Raw genomic sequence first — 22,533 nt, forward strand, 5'->3', positions numbered from 1 at the left:
TATGAAAGGATAAACCTACAATGACTACATTTTTCTATTATGTCTCTATAAAATGAAAGAGAAGGTCTTAATTTATTTACATGCTTGAGTTGTTATAGTTGGGTTTCGAATATGATTCATAAATCCTGAAAATGATGCAAGCAGGGCAGTCCGTTGCCAATGCAGGCCCAGACCCAACGTGTATGACATAAAACTAGACATGGGTCGTCTTATTCACATGTTACTACCTAGTTACATTATACTAGGCATGTTCTCAGTTTGTCAAATTAAAAAAAAAACACTTAGCAATCTAATTTTAATCCTAAACCATTTACATGCTGAAATTAACCAATATTATTTAACTAAACAATATTCCTACAAGTTCGAAATGGCCTATTCGTTTGATTTTTAACTAGACGGAGTTGCTACACCATTCATTTATTTTTAGGCAATATATATAGATAGTTCATCCGTTAAGCTATCGTCAGATGTTCCACTATATATATATATTAAATAGCTACATGATTCTGATTTTTGTAAGCTAAATAATTTATATATACAAATAAAATTCAGAATATAATTAAAATAAATTTAGAACTTCAACTCTTCATTTTTTCGTATTCATGCTTCCTGTTTCAGTTTACAATAATCAGCGTGTCAGTTGTGTACCTGATATTGGAAGCAAAAGAAAAGGGAGATCAGCAGAAATTCAGTAGCATACAACAACAGCAACCCCAACAACCAGTAACAACCAGCAACGAGAAACTTAGTGACAGATTTTAAAATCAAGACAAAAATCCAGACACAACAACAACAATCAACGGACAGAAGCAAAGGGAATCTTTTCAGATTTTGAAAGACTAGTTAGTGTTTAACCCTTAATTTCTGAATCCGTATATCAGAATATTTGGATTGTATATCAGGTGTATACTCTTCTTCTTTTGAATTTCCAGAATGTTTTTCTTTTTATTTTCTAAAGTCTTAGTATTTTTCGGAATTTCCTCTCTCTTAAAATTTTCTTCTGTATTCTGTCTTCTTCCTAAATCTGATTCAAGTCTCTCTATTTATTTCCCATCCCAAACACTTTAATCAATTAATAAAACCACCACTTTCTCCTACCAAACCCACTATCTTTCCACTCATCCCCCATTATATTAAACAAATATATCAATCCAACTCATTATATCTTGTCCCCCATGCCTACCATAAACAATTACCATATTCCCCCCCACTACATTATGTCTTGTCCCCCATTATATTAAACAATTATATCACCCACACCCCATTACATCTTGTCCCCCATGCTTAACATAAAGAATTATTCAAAATGTTCAATTACCAAACTACCCCTCCGACCTTATCGCAATTACCATTTTACCCTCATCAGCTATAACCAATCAATTAATCAAACTCAACCAAAATATAGCTAATAAGACCAATTTCTAAACAAATTCAACAACAAATCATATGAACACAGATGAACAACATCAAATTAATATGAATAAATTAACCATATTGGGAACCAATCCTGGTTAACTTAGACCAAAAATGGATGAGCAAAGAAACAACAATATTAACAACACAATACATGATTCAAACTAAATCAACAAATCAAAAACCAAAACATAAACTCACATTAAATCACTGGATGAACTTCAAACAAAGAATAAACATGCATTAAATCCGTATTAAATAACAAACATGATGGATCCAAATGATTAAACCAACATATTTCCCTATTACAACTAAATTCTTTTAGAAAAATAAAAACAAAAACCGAAGAAGAAACAATTATGAAATTAAACTTGAATCTAACAACATTAACAATTTCTGAAAAATACTTAAAACACATGAAACAAATTGAAGAAATAATTAATTAAATTTCAACTTGAATATAACAAACATTAAACTAACAATTCCTTTTTACAAAAATAAATAAAATTAACATGAAATAAACATGAAAAACAATTAATTAAATTTCCATTTGAATCTGAAAATTAAATCAACAAAACACATGAACAAACTAAAAAAATTAATTCAATCGATAAACATGAACAAAACAAGAATCAAACATTTATCGATTTTAGATCCGAGAATATCAAAACAAAAATACGGGCAAAATAAAACTCAAACCTACTAACCGGATCGAAGCGACGACGAAGAAGAACGGAAACAGAAAACTCGAATCAAGACTCCCAACCTCCCAACGGATCCCAAATTCAAAGAAAACCCACCTTCTCTTTTAGACTTGACGAACTTCAACTGGACCTCACCAAACGACGAACAACAACGGACTCAAACAAACCAATCGAAACCTTGACAGAACTTCGCCGGATTTTAACCGGACTGCTTTGCTTTTCCTCCGTGTGCGTGCGATGGGGAGCAAAAGCTATGGTGAGCAGCAGCAGCACTTGGACATGAAGAACGCAGCGGGCAACAACGATTTGGAAGCTGGAAGAAGCTGCCATGGCAGCAACGACAACGAAGAAGAAGCAGTGGGCAGCAGTGCGCGTCGACGGGAAGAAGACGCAGTGGGCAGCAGCGACGTGAAGGAGAAGAAGAAGCCACGGACAGCAGCAACGAAGAGACAGTAACAGTAGTTGGTCGTAGAAGAAGAAGAAGCGGGCAGCAGCTCGACGGAATCTCGTGCTCATTTTGAAGAGCTTGAAAACGCAGCCATGGCGGGGTTGTTTGGAGAAGGTGAAGACGAAAGGAGAGGGCAGCCATGGTTGGCTGAGGTTTGGAGATGGTGAAGTCTTGGAGAAGAAGAAGAGAGGGTGGCCATTGTTGGCTTTCTTGAAGCTTGAGGAAGAAGAAGGAAAGAGAGGAGGGGGCGGATGGGTAGTGTAGGTTTTCTTGGTTTTTTTTTTTTTTTTTTTTTTTTTTTTTGTCAAATGTAAGATATGGGGTGTTGGGTATTTGGGTTATGGACCGGGTCGACCCGTGTGGAGATGGACCAGGTCATAGGGAAGGTTGGGCAATTATTTGAGCTTGTGGTTTGAAATTGAAGAAGAGGCCTAATTCCGATTTTCTTTATATTTTTGTTCTCTTTTCTTCTTTTATTTTTCTAAAACTAAATTATAAAAATACTTAAATTATTATTAAGAACTAAATTAAGTTATAAAAGCGCAAATTAACTCCCAATAACAATTAACTCACAATTAAGTAATAATTAAGCATAAAATTGTATATTTGGACATTAAATGCTAAAAATGCAAAAGATGCCTATTTTTTGTAATTTTTAATTTTTGTAAAACAAACTTAATTACTAACAATTGTATAATTAAATCCTACATGCAAAATGCGACATATTTTTGTATTTTTAATAATTTAACAAATAAACATGCACAGACAAATATACAAATGATTACACAAAAATACCACAAAAATTCAAAAAAGTTGCACACCAAGGAAAAATTATTTTATTTTGAATTTTTTGGGAGTAATTCTTTCATAAGGCAAAAATCACGTGCTTACACACATCAGTAAGTCATCTGCAAAGCAGATGTGTATGACTTGCAATCTGGCACATTTAGGATGGAAGTTAAAGTCTAGATTCTGAGTCAGTGTCTTCAGAGATCTGTTTAGGTACTTCATTGCTAATACAAACAAGTATGGGGACATTGAGTCCCCTGCCTTAGCCCTTTTCTTGCTTCAAATTATCAGTTAGTCCACCATTCAGTAGTAAAGTATAGCTAACTATAGATACACAATCTATGATTAATGCTACCATCTTGTATGGTATCCCAAACTCAAGTAGTACTGCTTTAAAAAACTCCATTCAATCGAATCATATGCTTTCCTGATGTCTACTTTGATCATGCATCTAGGAGAGACTGCTTTTTGAGTGTACCCTTTAATCAATTCATGAGCCATTATAACATTGTCAAGTATATTTCTCTCTTATGTGAAAGCAGACTGAGAAGGTCCAACCAATAAATCCATAACTAGTTTAAGCCTATTTGTCAGTATTTTAGCAATAATCTTGTATATTGTTGAACAACAAGCAATAAGCCTAAACTCCTTCACATAGCTAGGATTTTTCACCTTTGGAATCAATGTAACAGTTGTGCAGTTAATTTCTTTCAATAGTCTGCCAGTTTGAAAGAATTGTTGTACTGCTTCTACGACTTCCTTTCCAATGATTGGCCAATATTCTTTAAAGAATTCAGCAGGATATCCATCCATACCTGGTGCCTTGTCATTAGGCAGATTCTTCACAATTTGACATATCTCCTCAGTTGTTACTGGTTGTAACAGTTGTTGCTGTTGATTCAGTGTTAGACAAGGGCCATTTCTTGCTAAATTGACATCAATTCCTGGTAATTCATCTGCTGTTGTCCCCAATAGTTGCTGAAAGAACTGAATGAATTCTTTCTGAATGTGTTTTGGCTCTATGATCTTCATCTGTTGTTCATTATAGATGCAACTCACCTTATTTTTTGCTTGTCTAGCCCTCATATAAGCATGGAAATATTTGGTGTTGCAATCCCCCAGTTGGATCCAATTTGCTCCTGAATTGCTTCCCATTTCTCTATGCTTTCTAAGGTCTTTCTTTCTTCTTCTATCAGTAGTTTGTTGAAGTAGTCATTATCACTACAAGAAAAAGGTTTTTTAGGGACCAACATTTAGCGACGAGGTATGAATTTGGTCCCTAGAAGTACACTAGTAAGGACGAGAAATTCACTAGTCCTTAAATCTCTATTTTTTCATTGAATTATTAAAGAGAAATAAAATTAGTCCTGATATATGGTCCTTATTTAGGCCTATTTTTCGCACGAGAAAGTGGCGCCACACCAAATTGGAATAAAACATAAAAAATAATTTACTCTAACTTTTAAGAAAACCTAATCTGCTGATTTCTCTCAAGGCTTATCTCCCTCACTCCTCAAAAAAGTATAAACCCTAAATCTCCTAAAACTCCATAAGCGAAGGTACATATATTGAAACTAAATCAATATTTTTCTTCTATCTCTCTTAAGATAGGTCATCTAAGCTCATTTTTTGCAGATTTGGGGAGAATATCAAACTAAAAATTTACTACTTATCTATCACAAGTAAGCACAATTTCTTTCTCTATATATCTTGAGTTAACCTTTGTTTAATATTTCTCAATAACCCATTTTGCAGGTTTGTGAAATCTTGATTTTTTTTTTTTTGGTAGTAATTGGTTTGCTACTACTCAATATTTTTTTTACAATCAGTTATTTTTCAGATTATATTTTCTTGGGTGTCTCTTTTTGAATTTTTATAGAAGCCTATGCTTTGTTTGGTATTTGTTCTTCAAATTTGTTCTTCCTCTACTATGGTTCTCTGTTTTTAGATATTGTTTCTGTGTAACTATAACATTATTTGATATTCTGCAATAATAGCAATTATATGCGGATCCTCATGGCTTCTATATACAATGAAGCAGCTATGGAAAATATTGATCATTGGTCAGCTTGCACGTCTTTCATTACTTGTCGGCATTTGGTATTGTAAAGATTTAACTTTTATACAGGGAGTGCAAATAATTGTTGCAGTGTAATTTAACATGTTCCGCCCATGTGGGTGCAACACCCATTATCTTTGGTTTAAAGTATGGGTATTGTATAGTAAATTAATGATAATCACAACATAGAACAATGAGCACCCACGAAACTTGTTTGAGGCATAGTTTTCCGATTGAAAAAGTTTTTTTTGTCGATTCTTTCGTGTTTCCTTTTTCATTATTTTCTTTACATTCCTTGTACCATTTCTCTCTTATTTTTTCCTTTGTTAATTTATTTTCTTTCTTTCTTTTGATCGGCTTATTACTGAAAAATGAAGTGTTCACCGTTCAAAAATAGCATCTAATTTCTGTTGTAATGATAACCTTAGTACATTTTCTCGTTAAATTTTAACCTTAACATACACCTATAAATATATATGGGTCAATCTAAGTTAAAGGCAATGGAGCACTCATTACTTTAAAAACTTGGATCCGCCATTGCTAAGTAGTAGTGTAGTAGCAATTCTAGAACCCATTAAATCACCTCCAAGAATTGCAACCTTTTTTATGCGTCGTGGTACTAATCCTAAGTAAGTCACCCCAGGTACCTGTTTGTGTGAGAAAAAAGAGTTCGCGGAATCAAGAGGTCAGATTCATTGTTTAATGTTATAAGTATCAAATTATGCAGTAATCAATAATCATAGCCTAACATATTCGACCAACAACACAACTGTTGCACATATCATATACTATAGGCTATGCCACTGAAAAGTCTAGTAAGCGAAAACATAGCTTCAATTAGGTTTGTTATTGCAGTCATACAACGTTATCTAGTGTTGTATAAGCTTAGCATTATCAAACATTGGGTCCATTACAACATTACTCAGATTAGAAGTTTCTCCTCAGATCTATACTTTGCAGGAACATTCTAACTCTCAAGGATTTGTGCAATTGTTTATTTTTTATATAAGAAATCATATCTTTACTTCATTTTGTTTAGATTGTCTATGGGTGAATTTTCATTGGAGCCCTTTTGCTGTAGCATTTAAATTATTCTTGGTTCCTTTTGATTTTTCAGTGCTCTTATCTTAATTCAGGAAACTTTCTTCTTTATGGTAAGCAGAGAAGAAGAAAATATGTGTATTTAGATATTAGTATTGCATCTCATTGCAATTCTTAGTCGTGTTATGGGATATCTTTTGCATACCACAATTACTTAAATTTTGTCATAATGATAAAAATAACTGAGAATTTGTGTTCTGTATTTGAGGTGATTAGAATAGAATTATGGTATCTATTTATTAGACAGAGTAATGTGCATACCATGTTACTTCTGTACAACAGCTATGGTCTTAATTTCTTAGTGTATTTGTACTAGGCAATGAGTCACAAAAATGGTAATCAAGTCCTTTTGTTATATTTCTAGTCGAGTCATGATAATATTGCTTATATGATACAAAATTTAGAATTCGGGCTTCTTCCTCCTTACTCAGTTCGTTTTTTCCTAAAAGGTTATGTGCATCTTAGAGTACTTTCATTATCCTTTATATTTTTTCTAATATGATTCTTATGTAATATCTAAGCTTATGGCACCTAGTAAGCAGTGGATGCAAGTTGTCGATAGACTTGATGAAGCTTACTTAAATGGGGTGCAAACTTTTTTGGATTATGCTTTTAGAAGAACAGGAGAAATGTGTGAAATACCATGTCCATGTGTAAAATGGTGTAACACAACTTTAGGAACACGTGAGATTGTAGTTGCACATTTGAAAGTATATGGAATAATTCAAAATTATACTTTTTGGTATCATCATGGAGAAGTTTTAGGTGAGAATGACCATTGATGAACATACCAAGTTAGTAACAACTTACTCATTTCAATTATTTTTTAGTTAATAAATATTTGAATACAATATTGCTGCAATTAGTAAAACTCTGTTGCAACTAGTGTGTTACTTGGCTTTTGCAACTAATACTGAGATTACTGCAACTAGTCTCAACTATACTGTTACAACTTGTAAGACTACTCTCAACGGGTGAACATCTTATAATTAGACTGCTGCAACTAGTATAAAATACTTAAAGTGTTAGTAAGTTTCATGCCATTATAATAGCTAAAGAACAGCTTTTTAAAGCTGAAAAATCTCCCAGTAATATTCCATTTAACTAGTTGATCAATGAGTATGGTATTGTTACTTATATGGTATTGCATTGAAAAGTGGAGTGGAGAATAATAGAGGAAATGCTGATGGTCTATCTACTGGTTTTGTTTCTTACTAACAACAAGTATGGTTTTATTTCTTATTAACCTCTCCTCTGAATTTCAGTTTGATCCTTCTAAGTCAAACGTAAAACTTTAGTTGTTCTGTATTGCATTAATATTGGATGTATGAATGTGTTTCATGGGGGCATATAAGAGTATATTCTCCCTGGTTAGCAAATGTGTTTCACGGAAAAATATGTTAGAGGAAAACTTATAATATATCTTCTGACAAAATATGTAACATGTTATAAGTTATATATTTGTATACCATAAATGATGTTCATCCACTTTTCTCTATTTTGCTTTGAGACTGGTAAAAAAGAGTAAGGGGGAATAAATATTCGGTCTCATACTAAAGGACATGACTACATTCAATATAGAAAATTGAATGTGCTCGTTTTTTGTACTAATATCCGAGTATGCAGTTGAAAAACTCTTCTTTTCCTATGTATGATTTATGGGTTTTTTTTCTTGCATGTGTATGGTGTGAGCACGTGATTTTTGCCTCATACGAATTACTCCAAAATAATTCCCAAAATTAGGTTTTGGCCTTGATTATTTGTTATTTTTAGGAATTATTGCGTGATTTTTCTGATTGTTTGCATATATTTGTGGGCATGTTTAATTTTATTAATGCATTAAAAATACAAAAATATAGCATTGGCATTTAAGATTTGATTTTACATTTTTTGGAATTAATTAATAATTAGGATATTAGAAAACTTTGAAATGGTACCTCGTTTAATCACTTAGGCAGAATAACTGGGATTAGTTCAATAATTTGGTTGAATGTGTATAATAATCCACTGATTAGTATAATTTTATACAAGTGGTTACTAATTGAGAAGCTCCTAATAGTGGTAGGGTAGTATTTGCATTATTAAATTAACTAAAAGCACTAATTGAGTGGACAATTAAGTGGATGATTAAAGAAATGAAAAGTTGAATTGGTAGTGGAAAATGCACTAATTGAATGCCCATTTAAAGGAGCTGAAAATCAGATTCAAGGGGGCGGAGAGAGCGGTATACACTTGATATACACTCTGGATACCCTGGATATACAGGGGCAGAATTCATTTTGGAGAGAGTAAAAAAGATAGAACCAAATTTTCTGAAATATTGAGAGCGGAAGAACACCAGAGAGAGTTCAAAGCTAGAAATAGAAAACAAAGAGAGATTTTCGGACTATTTTTCTTCTCCATTTTTACTGGTTTTCTCCGTGTTGCTGGGATTTCTGGATTGAGGTGTTGAAGCTACTGTGTTGGGCTTTCTGCTGCTGTATTTTGCTGTTTGATGCTGCTGATTGCTTACCCCATTTTTCTGTTTTACATACCAGGTACATGTTCTAAAACTCGATATATGAAAATATCCAGTTGAAAATGAATGAAGTGGAGGCCTATTGTTATTGAAGTGGAGGCCTATTGTTGATTTACTGCTTTCATTATAATGTAATAACCGTACTGATGGACTGTTAATTATAAGTTTGTGCATTTGAACTGTTAAGTGTGTGTTAGATATTTAGAAATGCATATGAGTTTAGTTGAGTATTCGTTGTAATAATTTCATGCTGGACTAACAGAATAGTTTCTATTAGTTTAGTTAATTTCCGGTTTTCCTAGATCTGTATAAATGGTATTTTCAAGCTATGATTAATTAGGCTGTAGACTGTTAAAGTAGTGTGATACTTCTTCTGATCATGAGAGCTTTATATTTAGTAGTGATGATGTGAGTTAATCTATAATTCTGAGTTTGAGTGGTTGTGTGTGGGTTCGAAATCAGAAAGTTAAAAGTAGATATGAGATATGTAATTCGTAAGGTTAATTTAGGCAATCCATTTTCGTCCAGCATCCTTAATTCTCGAGTTTCAATTCTCATATGTGGTCACGTTAGTGTTTAATCAAAGTTCATGAGTCAGCATTTTAATAAAAATGAGTCATAGTAGGGAATTTGAAATTTGAACTAGTATGCACCATGTTTGAAATTGTGATCATAGGCAGTTTACGTGGGTCATGAAATCTGAAATCAGTTGCTTTCCAACTCATGTTTAATGTTGCGTGACATTTTTCATAATTATTTTGTCTGTGAGTGTTTATTTTGTTTAATTAATTAAAAAATACAAAAATACATGTTGCATGCATATTTAGGATTTAATTGTGCATTTTGGAATTAATTAAACCATAGTTTGGTTTTAAAAGAAAGAAAATCACAAAAATATGTATTTATTCTATTTTTGTCAATTGTGTACAATTGTGTGATTTTTGTTTCTAATTGGTGTTAAATTTTGTATGTTAATTGTAGTTAAGTGTTAATTAATATTTTTGTAGGTTAATTTTGGTTTTACAATTTATTGTAGAATTGTTTTTGCTAATTAGAAATTAAAAGAAAATAAAACAAAAACAAGTGGAAATACCTACAAAATCGGAACTAGGCCGTCCAAAACAACCCAAAACCAGGCCCAATTCAACACCCCTCACCCGGTCCAATTTCGTCTGTCTCCAAGACCACCCAAACGACGTCGTTTTGATGTGCAAAATCTGAACCATTGATCTCCCAAGATCAAACGGTCCAGCCTGCCCTCAGACTAACCGAAATGACGTTGTATCAGGCCAATTGATCCACACCGTTCATTTTGTTTGATCCAATTACCACAAATCGCCCCATGCCCCAACCCATTCCCATCCAAAGACCGATCCGGTCTCGGGGTGAGCAAGACGACGTCGTTTCCATTAATGAACGGATCCAAGCCGTTGATCTCATCAGATCGAACGGCCAAGGATCATTTCCCCCCATACTATATATTCCTAATCCATACCCCGCCCCCCCAAACCAAACACCCCCTATCTTCGTCTCTCTCAGAGACGAACTCCCTAGCCCAAACCCTAGCCGCCCTCTCACACCTTCACCTGAAACCCGGCGGAAACGATGCCGCTGATGACCAAATTAACACCCTAAAGCCATTAGACCACCCTCAACCCAAATCCCTTATCCGTTTTGCTCGAATCAGCCTGTAGTTTCTCGAATCTTCAATCGAAGATTCGAGCAAAATTTGAGACTACCCCAACCGGCCCCAAACTCATACCGGACATCTCCCTGACCTCCCTCGTCACCAAACCACCGTTGGTTTGGTTCGAATCAGACTAGAACCGTTCGAACCTCAAATCGAACCTCCAAGAACCCTAGAAAACCAAAGGTTGAAATCTGTCAAAATTAAAGGATGATTTGGGGTCTAATCGACCTTAGTCGAAGTGTTCTCAGTTGAGAACACTCGATTAAAGTCCGTTCGACCTCAAAGAGTTTGAGTCTGAGTTCGAATCAGGGTCGTCCAGTTTCCGAGCTCTTGAGGTATTTTTCCTTTCCTGTTTGTTCCATTTTTGTGTTTGTTTATATCTGTTTATTTGTTTAGTGTAGTTTTATTGATTTTTCAATTTTTTGTCGATTGATTCTGTCCTTCTTCAAAGACCTTTTATTTGGTCGAACTTTTTCTGGTCATGGTCGAGTATATAATAAACTATATAATCGATTCGAATGAGCTCGGTCGACATTATAAATCCCTGTTTCTATCAATATGACTCGAATCACCTCTGTGCCTGTTCGATTCTGATTATTTGCTATTGATTGTATGTGTTGTAATTCGTGTAGTCGATTCGATAAGTGTCGCCGATTAGTTTTACAGTCTTGAATGTTAGAATAACCTGATAATAATTTGATTCATACTGCTTAAATTTTGATTGAGTCATTGTTTGAATTTAGTTGTGAATTGGTTATAGCTGTAGTACTTTAGTGATCAGTTAGAAATCAGTTATCAAGGTTACAACTTATAGAGTTTTAATAACAGATCAATGAAGCTTAGGGCAGGGCAGTAATACACAGGGGTTAAGGGGGTAATTTTGGGATTTTATAGGTCTGCAAGTGGATTAACTTAAGGGTCTTGTTCAGTGGGTAATAGATACCATTAGTTTAATATCAATAGGGGACATAACATGATAGTATGGGAGTCAATAGTAATATTATAATAACCCATAGTTTTCATTGAAATAATAGGGAACAAGGCATGCAAGTGTGGGGAACAAAATAACTTCAAACAAGAAGACATTAAGTAATGGATTCAAAGAGGGATGGGCAGTTAGAATCTGATAGTTTCAAGGCAGAGATAACAGGCCTGTTTTTGGGTTATAAATAGGGTCATTCAAGACAGAAAAGGGGCTGGTTTTTGGAGGAGAAAAATCAGTTCTCTTTCAGTTTTTTTTCCAGAGAGTCTAGGCTGGATTTTTAACATTTAAAAGTTCAGTAATTTGAGAGTAAAAAACAGGCTGGTTTTTAATCCTAAAAGGTTCAGTGTTTGAGAGCTAAGAAACTGAAAAGTGAGGTCTTTTCTTTTACTGCTGAATATCAGAACTAGTACTGTTGCTGTTTCATTGGTGTTGCTGGTTGGTATTTCCGGGGTTTCAATTGATTCTTCCTGAGTTTGGTATTGGTTATTTGCTACTGTTTCATTGGGTGTTACTGGAATTCTGCTGGTTCCTTTTTAAATCTGTTACTGGGTTGTTCTGTCAGTGTGTTGCTGGCTGTTGCAACTGATATTTGCTACTGCTGCTGCTGCTGCTGCTGCTGACCTTCCTCTCTTCTTCTTCCCCATTGTATTCCTTCCAGGTACACATTTGTACACTCTTGGTTTGAAGCGAAATGAAGTGTTGACGAGGCTTTGTTCCTGTTGAATTCCTCCTATTTAGATTTGTGCTCGAATAGAGTTTTCCTTTCTTTGTCTAAATATGTAGTTGACTGATTAATGAGTCATAGGGTTGCATATGTATAATATTTAGTTTTCTGTAATAAGACTGGTTCGTGTAAATGTACCTAACTGGACTGTATCTAGACCATGTGAGCTACCGTTTTTCCAAGTTTTTTTTGGATTCAAATGAATTGAAGGTATCATCATATAGGTTCAAAGCTAACGAAATGGTTACTTGAATAATGTTAGCCTAACGTCAATTTTCAAATACTGAGGTATTTTCGACAGTTGTAAAAAGAGTTCAAAAATGGCTTGGTATTACATTTGGTTCTTCTAATAACCCATTCATCTAATAATGTTAGTTTAAATTAATCAAAGAATAGTTAGTTTGTTTTGATATTACTGTGTGTCACTCTCGTGTTCAATTCATAATCTTAACTTTAGTATTATTAACTAATAGAACAAGGAACGATACAATCTCCCTTTGAATAAGCTCGGTTGCAATTTTTCGTTTGCATTCGTCTTAATCTAATAACTAATAAGAGGCACGAGCTTATAAACATGTAACTAATTAGGACTTCTTCTCTTTTATTTTAGAGACGAACTTAATAGAAAAATGTAGTCACTTTAGGATTGGCCTTTTAAAATAAACGAGATGAGCCTCGCCTAGTAAAACGCATAGATTGCGGGGCCCTCACAAATGTATGTATTAATTACTTAGAACTCGGGATCGACCGCTTAGCGAACTTCACAGCCATTTCCCAAAATAACCCCGCGTTAGTCTCTTTAGGTGCGTACTTTAAATAACATTACCTTCTTAAACCCGGGTGCACATTTATGTGACCCTAATCCAAATCTCAACGAAGTCGAAATGTGTCGCTAATCACGGGTACATTGATTGTGACGTGGTTCGAGATGCATTTCCACGACGTTGCAAATTCCTTTTAAAAAATAATGAATGATACGAGCCTCGACAACAAAAATACACAAGCTGCGGGGCCCTCTATACGTGTTGGTAAAATTACTTAGACTTCGGGATGGGCCGTTTAGCAAAATTTCATGGCCTTACCCAAAATAATGATACGCTAGTCGCTTTAGGCGCGCCTATAATAATTTACTTTCTTAAACTCGGGTGCACATTTATGTGACCCAAATACAAATCTCAATAGAGTTGAAATGTGTCAATAACCATGAGTGCATTGATGTGACGTGGTTCGAGATGTATTTTCACGACCTTGCAATTCTCGTTAATAATAATAATAATAAAAGCGGTAAACAGTTAAAATTTGCACATAGGTTCAACATGTATTAAAATCAGATAAATAAGCCGAATATGACAGTTGAGCGACCGTGCTAGAACCACTGAACTCGGGAATGCCTAATACCTTCTCCCGGGTTAACAGAATTCCTTACTCGGATTTCTGATTCGCGGACTGTAATACAGAGTCAATCTTTTCCTCGATTCGGGATTCAACCAGTGACTTGGGACACCATAAATCTCCTAAGTGGCGACTCTGAATCTTTCAAAAAAATCCCGTTTCGATTGTCCTTTAATTGGAAAAACTCCCTTTACGCCCCTGCGAGCGCGGTGAAAAAGGAGGTGTGACAGCTCTGGCGACTCTACTAGGGATCGAACCCAGAATCTCTGGTTCAGGGTTCAGAATTCGAGCTTAGATAAATTGTTATATTTGGCTTTATCTGATTTTGTTACACGTTTGGGCCTAATGTGCTAAGTGATGCTTTTACCACTTTGATATTATCTGAACTGTACATAAACTGTTACGAAACCCTGCTCTTCTCATCTTCGGGGATGTGCTCGCTGGTCAAGACTCTCTATTCTGTTAGTGTCATACCTTGAAATAGGAAAGAGGCTCGGACAAGTTACAAAGCCGGACGATCTCACGGGTCCCCGGTACGTAGCCCCCTCCTCGACTCGAGTTGTCCGCTCGGGTACACAGTCTAGAACAAATACCCAGGTTACGAACCTAGAATAACTCAGCTTCATGCCGGATTCCTAGTAGGAACGTTTGTTTGCATCATGTGCATTTGACTTTGGAGGCTCAACACAGGGGTTGGGTCTGTCTAGGATAGGTGTACCAAAACAACAAAAGACCATCATGATGCATCCAACTTGCTACCTGTGCATTTGTTTGCTTCGGACTTGTATGCTGACCAGCTTTTGAATACTTTAAGGAAAGAGAGATAGAGGTAGTTAATCACCTGTTTTGAAAAATCAATGTCCAAATAGCGTCGAAACTCTGTCGAATTTTTGAGAAAATGAAAAAAAAAGGTTTTGTTTATGAAAAATGGTTTTATTTGCCATTGAAAAGAGTCTTGTTTTCAAAAGAAATTTGTTTTATCTACCCGAACTACCCCGGTTTGATTCTCACAGGGTGCGGGATACGTAGGCAACCCTCATCGGGTCCAACCTCCCCTTTACAAAAATGTCAAAATTTTAATTTTCGTCATAAATAAGTCAGGTGATGCCGTTTTTGTCTAAATAGCCGAATGTTCCCAAAAGGGACGCCGAAAGACTGACTTTGCATCAACGGCCACTTGTAGTCATTTTTTGGATTTTTTGACCGGTTGACTCACCCAGCCTCAAAATCTTCGTTCCCGAAGTGCTGAAAGGTCGTGTTCGGAACCGAATCTTTCTTTTAATCTGTGAAAAATTAAAAATAGCCAATTGGTTTAGTCAAATAAATTTTTTTTTGTTTAATCACCTTAATAAATGTGCAGGATGGGCACGATGCAAAATGAACCTTTTTCAATAATGACTAAAATCCCTTTCAAGTTGCGGCTATGGTGGGATGATTTAGGTGGTGAAGGGCAAGATGAGGTCAAGAAATATCTAAAAGGTCTTACGGGTTTATTGGAAATCCAGCCTCGGGGGGATATCATAAGAGCTTTGGTCACCTGCTGGGACCCGACACACAATGTCTTCCACTTCTCCGATTTTGAACTCACCCCGACTTTGGAGGAAATAGCCGGGTACATCGGAAATGCTGAAGTTCCGTTGAGGCAAAAATACCTGGTTGCTCCAAGAGCTGTCACTGTGCATCGGTTTTTAGATTCGTTAAAGATACCCAGGACGATCCATAACCCAGATTTGGCCGCAGGTTTTTGTAATCCGCGCTTCGTATACGACAGATACGGTCATGTCGGAGGATTCAACAACCCAGGTAACAAGTTATGCAACAAAAGTAACCGCCAGAAATGGGACGAGCATAGACGAGTGGCTTTTATAATAACCTTTTTGGGCCTTTTGGTATTTCCAAGGAAAGACAGAAACATTGACCTGAAAATAGTCGGGGTCGTCAGTACCTTGCTCACTCAAGATGAAAGCACTCTTGTGCCTATGATAGTATCTGATATCTTCCGAGCTCTCACAGCCTGCAAAGCCAGAGGGAACTTTTTCGAGGGGTGTAACTTGTTTCTACAAATATGGATGACTGAGCATCTCTGCCACCGTTCCCAGCTCTTGAGTTATGGTTGCTCGAAGAAAACTTGCATAGAAGAGTTCTACACAAGAATCAAGGGGGTCAGTCTACCCGACGGAGTTACGGCGTGGACATTATTCTTTCGGACCCTCACCGCCAGCCAAATACAGTGGACACTAGGATGGTTGCCCGTTGGCTAGGTCATCCATATGCCGACAGCTAGGACCCACTTTCTATTGATGGGGCTCAAGAGCATTCAGCCTTACGCGCCATATCGGGTTTTGAGACAACTCGGGAGATGCCAAACAATGCCACAGGAGGAAGATCTTAGTGCTCAAGTAATTGAGATTAGCCCTGACGGACAGTTCCCTGAAGCAAGAGTCCGTCAGATCTGGAGTGAATGCCAATGTTTAAAAGCAGATACTTGCGTGCAGGATCAAGCCAAAGGCGAAGTGGCGCCAGGATACCTTGCTTGGTACATGAGAGAACTTGAGCACGAAAGGCCAGCTAAAAGACCCCATCTCCAGGAATTCGTCAAGGCGTCGCAAGAACAGTTGGATTGGTTGGCTAAAGAGCACGAGTACAGGGTTATAATAGGCAAGTTGGAGAAGCAAGTTATAGATTTGAAATTTGAGAAAGATTTGTATATCGCTGCAGACGATGGAGAAAAGAGAAAACTAGCTCAGGAAAATGAGGTCCTCAAAGCTCAAATCCAGGAAATGAAAATAGCTACCAGAAACCCGAAGAGAAGTCGGGCCGATGAAAGGCTCATAAATGGTCTAAAGAAGAAAGTCCTCGAGTATCAAGAAGACCTGGAAAAATCTAAAGCTGGTCTAGCGAGAATCCAGGTGAAATGGATAAAGAAGGCAGAAGAGCGAGAACGGTCTATGCAACAAATGAAGAGGGACTACGAAAGGAACATCGCTATATTGAGAGAAACAATATCCACTCTCAAAGAGCGGATCTTCAGACAAGCCCGAGATGCCAGAGCAGATAGGAAGCGCTACTATGATCTAATGGCCCGAATGGAGAAACAGATGAATGAGTTTCAGGATCAACTCCTTTACAACGCTCAAATGCTGGGGACGCGGAATCAACAAATAGAGCGATTGCTTATGGAAAGGGACAGAATCAAGGGAAGAATCGACGATATCGGGCACTACATCACCATAAAGTGCCTAGCTTGTGAGGATATGTCCCGTACCACCTTCTTTGCTTCAATAATGATTTATGTCCACCAGATCATGGAAGATTTGAAAGATCTGCAAAGGGGCCTTGCACCAAAGCCCGCGGCGAGGCCGAACGACGCCCCGCGGGCGCCAAAATTCAAAACTCTGAAACATTCATAGTTTGAGTCTGTATTTTCCTTGTCTTCAGAGTCTGTTGTCCATCGGAGTTTGTATTTCCCTTTTTGGCATAAAGTCTGTAGTCTGTATCAAGTCTGTCAATTTCCTTTCAAAAATATTTTGCCTTGTAATAAAACGTTTTGCTAGTAAAGGTTGAAAAATCCAAAAAATGGTGTCTTTATTTTTTGCACTTGTGTCAGAACTACGCATGGTCTGATTCATGCGGGGACATGATATGTAGGCAATCCACATAAGATTCGACCACCACTAAAAAGAAAAAGAGAAAAGGCAAAGTGAATAAAAGAAAGGAAAAGAGAGAAATAAAAGGAGAGATAAAGAAAGTTTCAGAAACACTTAAACGAGGCACAAACAAAGTAAGTCGGAATGACGCATGCAGTCGAAGCAAAGACATGTTAGAAATGGTTAAACTGCCTAGGAACATTGCATCCCCCAACGTGAAATTGCAACATGTGTTAAACTCTAACGCTAACAAGTTTGTTGTTTTTCCAGAGATTTCGAACCAGTTAGTTTGTTAGAACATTCTGGCAGATTACCATTACCAAACAAGATCTAAAGGGCCCATACTAAAAAGTATGACTAGTTCAGACCAAAGTGTCGAGGATGAAAGGACGGAGAATCAAATGCTGAATGAGGAAATGGATAAGATGAGACAGGAGATGAAAGAAATGCAGCTGGCCTTAGCTAGGGTACAAAAAAGTGCATGGCCCTCCCGTTACTCCCACTCTTCCACCAGGACATACACCGGAATACCCTCCCCCCGGCCCTTTGACAAGCTTCCCCAGTCACCAATACTATCAGGGAAGAAATGGCTATGATCCCCAAGCTTCACAACCCAATCAGAACCCTCCTCCACCAAATGTTCCTGTTTTCATGGTACCCCCACCAGCCACGCTGCAAAGATCATCCAGCGAGCCGTTGTTTCAGGCTCACGATAACCAATATTACCCCCTGAACCAACCTTCAAAGCACCCGAGCCTCATACTTATAATACTCACTTCGAGATCCCGGTAGAGACTGAAAAGCCGGCTAAGAGCCCAGAGCAAGACAAAGTGCTTCGAAAGTTTAATAGCCTGGAGCAATCCTTCAGGAATATCCATGGGTTAGGCAACCAAGTCAGTGTGGCCTACAAAGATCTGTGCCCATTCCCCGACATTCAATTGCCGGCAGAGTTCAAGATGCCAAAGTTTGATCTATACGAGGGGCACGGTAATCCAATGGCGCATCTGCGAGGTTTTTGTAGTAAGATGAGAGGGGTCGGGGGAAAAGATGAGCTGTTGATAGCTCATTTTGGTCAAAGTCTAAGAGGGTCTGCACTGGAATGGTACACAAGACAGGATCCTAGCAGGTGGTACACTTGGGACGATCTGGCACAAGCCTTTGCAGGCCACTTCCAGTACAACCTTGAGATCATCCCCGACCGTCTCACATTGCTGAAACTTGAAAAAAAGCCCGGGGAAAGCTTCCGAGAATTTGGGTTCCGCTGGAGAGAGCAGGCGGCAAGAGTCGATCCTCCGATGAGAGAGGGGGAAATGGTGGACTACTTTCTGCAGACTCTAGAACCAACTTATTTCGGTCACCTGGTGACGTCAGTTGGCAAGTCTTTCAACGAAGTAGTAAAAATGGGCAGTATGATTGAATAGGGACTTAAGTCCAACAGAATCCTGAGCTATTCGGTGATTAAAGCAACCACGCAGGCCATCCAGAGCGGCACGGGAGGTGTGCTTGGAAAGAAGAAAAGGGAAGATGTCGCAACAGTCTAGGCAAGTACTTGGTCCAGATCCAGAGGTCCCCCCCTCACTACCAACCTAGACCCCATCACTCAAATTACCCACACATTCCATACGGCCCTTCACAGCCCTACTACCCACCACAAGAGCCACACTTCTCTGTCCATCACGCCCAAACTTACATCCAGCCTCCGGCTCGCCCGCAATGGCTTGCGCTGGCTCCCCAGAATACATATCCACCTCCACAAAATACATATCCACCTCCACAAAACACATATCCACATATCCACATCCACAAAACACATATCCACCACCAAGGGCCTACAGGAATCCTTCGGGACCAGGTTTCCGTGGGAATTAGACTTTCAGGAATGAAAGGGTGCAGAGGCAGAGAGCATTCACTCTGTTGGGAGAAACTTATACTACTCTGTTCCACAAATTGAGGCAGTTAGGCCTATTGAGTCCTGTGGAGCCCAAATTGCCAAATCCCCTTCCCAAAAATCTGGACCACTCGGTAAGCTGTGAATATTGTTCGGGGGCTCCCGGGCATGATACCGAGAAGTGTTGGAAGCTGAAGACTGCCGTACAAGATCTTATTGACACAAATAGGTTCGAGGTCCAGGAGCCAGAGACACCTAACATCAATCAGAACCCGTTTCCAGCATACCATGAAGCCTACATGATCAAACTAGTGCACGAAGGAGGGAAGCTTAAGAAGCCCTCACAAACGGTAATGATGATCCGTGCCAGTCCAAAAGAAAAGTCGATCAGTGGAAAAGCGGTAGTACAGACGGAAAGGGTAGAAGGCAAGCCAGTGGTGGTGATGGGGAAGAGTTTGTCTGATGTTGCCAAGAATCCAGAGCCGGTCAAAGTAACGGTGCAAGGGATATCAAGCAAGCCAGTAGCCGTGAAGGGGGCATGCATAGGACCAGTTGTTATCAGGCCAGTAATGTAGTTGTCGATAATCTGCGAGAAAGCTGTGCCATGGAGCTACAGTCAAGTAATGGTAATGCATAAGGGGAAGGAAGTTGTAGAGGAAATATGTGAGGCATAGGGGTTAACTCGTTCGGGAAGGTGTTTTGCTCCCGCAGAGTTAAGAAGGGCCAATCTAGTAGCGACAAAGAATCCAGTTACCGAGGAAGAGGCAGAAGAATTCTTAAAGAAAATAAAGGCGCAAGATTACTCCATTTTGGAGCAGTTGAGGAAGACCCCGGCACAGATCTCATTGTTATCATTGTTGATCCATTCATATGAGCATCGCCAGGTATTGATGAAAATTTTGAACGAAGCCCATGTTCCGGATAAGATCTCTGTGAATCATCTGGAGAAAATAGCAAACAAGATTTTCGAGGTCAACAGGGTCACTTTTTCAGACGACGAGTTGCCCGTGGAGGGTACAGAACATAATAGAGCCCTTTATTTGACCGTGAAGTGCGAAGACTCGGTAGTCACTCGAGTACTGATGGATAATGGGTCCAGTGCCAATATCTGTCCTTTGGCCACATTGAATAAACTGAAGGTCGATGGTGACAGGATTCACAAGAACAACATCTATGTTCGAGGGTTTGATGGTGGTGGTACAGACATAGTAGGTGACATCATACTTGAATTAACAATTGGTCCAGTCGAGTTCACCATGGAGTTTCAAGTGTTAGACGTGGTAGTGTCATATAATCTTCTGTTGGGGCGACCCTGGATCCACGCCGTCAAAGAAGTGCCTTCTACATTACATCAGATGGTCAAATTCGAGTGGGATAGGCAAGAGATCGTAGTACATGGGGAAGACAATGCAAGCACCGTAAGTGATGCCATCGTACCCTTCATAGAGGCTGATGATGATAAGGAACCGTAGGTTTACCAGGTTTTCGATACGGTTTTAGTGGACAAAGTTCCCGAAGGTGAAAGCATCCCACTTCCCAAAATAACAGCTGCAACTATCATGGTAGCCTCGGAGATGTTGAAGAACGGGTTTGTGTCAGGCAAAGGTTTAGGGGCTGATCTCAGGGTATTGTTCAGCCGGTTTCTTTGCCCAAAAATCTGGATACCTTTGGGTTGGGGTCAAGCCTACAGCGGCGGATGTGAGATGGGCCCGCAAGTTGAAGAAAAGAGTCTAGGTCCTTCCCAAGCCAATCCCGCGCCTATCCAGATCATTTGTCAGAGTAGGTATCAGAAAGTTGTCGGTCCCGAAAGTTCTCAGACCACTGATTGGGCCAGATGGAGATTTGAATGAGGGCTTTGAAAAGCTGTTCGCCGATGTCAACATGATAGAAGCTGGAGAAGGGTCCAGTAGGTTAGATGTACAGTTTGTGGGTCCTAGGGAAAATATCAACAATTGGATGGCTACTCCCCTTCCTACCCGGAGGGAGTCTTGGTAGTGGGCTCTAATTTTTCTTTCTTGTTTTTTGGATTATTCCAGGGTTGTAATCCAGTTTTGTTTTGTATTCGACAAAGTGTGAAACTCTGTTATCCCGTATTTTAATAAAGTGAAAGCTTTTCTCTTCTTATTTTGTTCTAATTTTGTTTTCTTCTTTTCTCTTTCTGAACAGTTCTCTTTATATTGGTTCTAATGACACGACATGCACAACGAATCTTCAACCCAGTCTAAAAGATCAATCTGATTCCGAACTAATTGTACAAAAGGTCGATTATGATGATGAATCGGAATACGATGAGGATGAAGCCTTCGAAGAGATAAACAGAAAGTTAAGCCAGTTTGAAGAGAAATCCAAGCCCAACTTAAATGACACAGAAGCCATTAATTTAGGGGATGCAGATGATATCAGGGAAACTAAAATAAGCATCCACATTGCACCGAATATCAGGGAAGAACTAATCAAAGCACTTATTGAGTTCAAAGACATTTTTGCATGGTCGTATGATGACATGCCGGGGTTAAGCACGGATTTAGTGGTTCACAAATTGCCCACTAACCCGGTATGCCCTCCCGTCAAGCAAAAATTGAGGAAGTTCAAAACAGACATGAGTGTGAAGATTAAAGAGGAAGTAGCCAAGCAGCTGCAAGCAAAGGTTATTTGGGTCACTTGATATCCTGATTGGTTGGCTAATCTGGTGCCAGTGTTGAAGAAAGATGGGAAGATCAGGGTGTGTGTCGATTACCGCAATCTGAACAGGACAAGCCCAAAGGATAACTTTCCATTACCCAACATCCATATCTTGATCGATAATTGTGCCGGACATGAGATGGGGTCTTTTGTGGATTGCTATGCTGGGTATCATCAGATTCTGATGGATGAAGAAGATGCAGAAAAGACGGCTTTCATTACGCCGTGGGGGACTTATTGTTACCGGGTAATGCCATTTGGTTTGAAGAATGCTGGGGCAACATACATGAGAGCAATGACTACTGTGTTTCATGACATGATACACAAAGAGATTGAGGTATACGTGGACGATGTGATCATAAAATCCAAGCATCAGGAAGACCACGTAGCAGACCTAAGGAAGTTTTTCCAAAGACTTCGAAGGTACGATATTAAGCTCAACCCGGCCAAATGTGCATTTGGTGTTCCATCTGGAAAGTTGTTGGGATTCATC

At 38.4% G+C, this 22,533-nt stretch overlaps 1 long non-coding RNA gene across 1 annotated transcript; it reads left to right on the plus strand.

Annotated features, from left to right (window-relative positions):
- The first annotated feature begins 4,834 nt into the window (after window positions 1-4,834).
- On the plus strand, window positions 4,835-9,259 carry LOC104216528 (uncharacterized). The gene is made up of 3 exons (XR_011402826.1): window positions 4,835-4,913; window positions 4,990-5,036; window positions 9,052-9,259. It is a non-coding gene; the product is annotated as an uncharacterized lncRNA (long non-coding RNA).
- Window positions 9,260-22,533: the final 13,274 nt, after the last annotated feature.

This window comes from Nicotiana sylvestris, chromosome 10, assembly GCF_000393655.2.
Source record: "Nicotiana sylvestris chromosome 10, ASM39365v2, whole genome shotgun sequence".
Taxonomy (NCBI): Eukaryota; Viridiplantae; Streptophyta; class Magnoliopsida; order Solanales; family Solanaceae; genus Nicotiana; species Nicotiana sylvestris.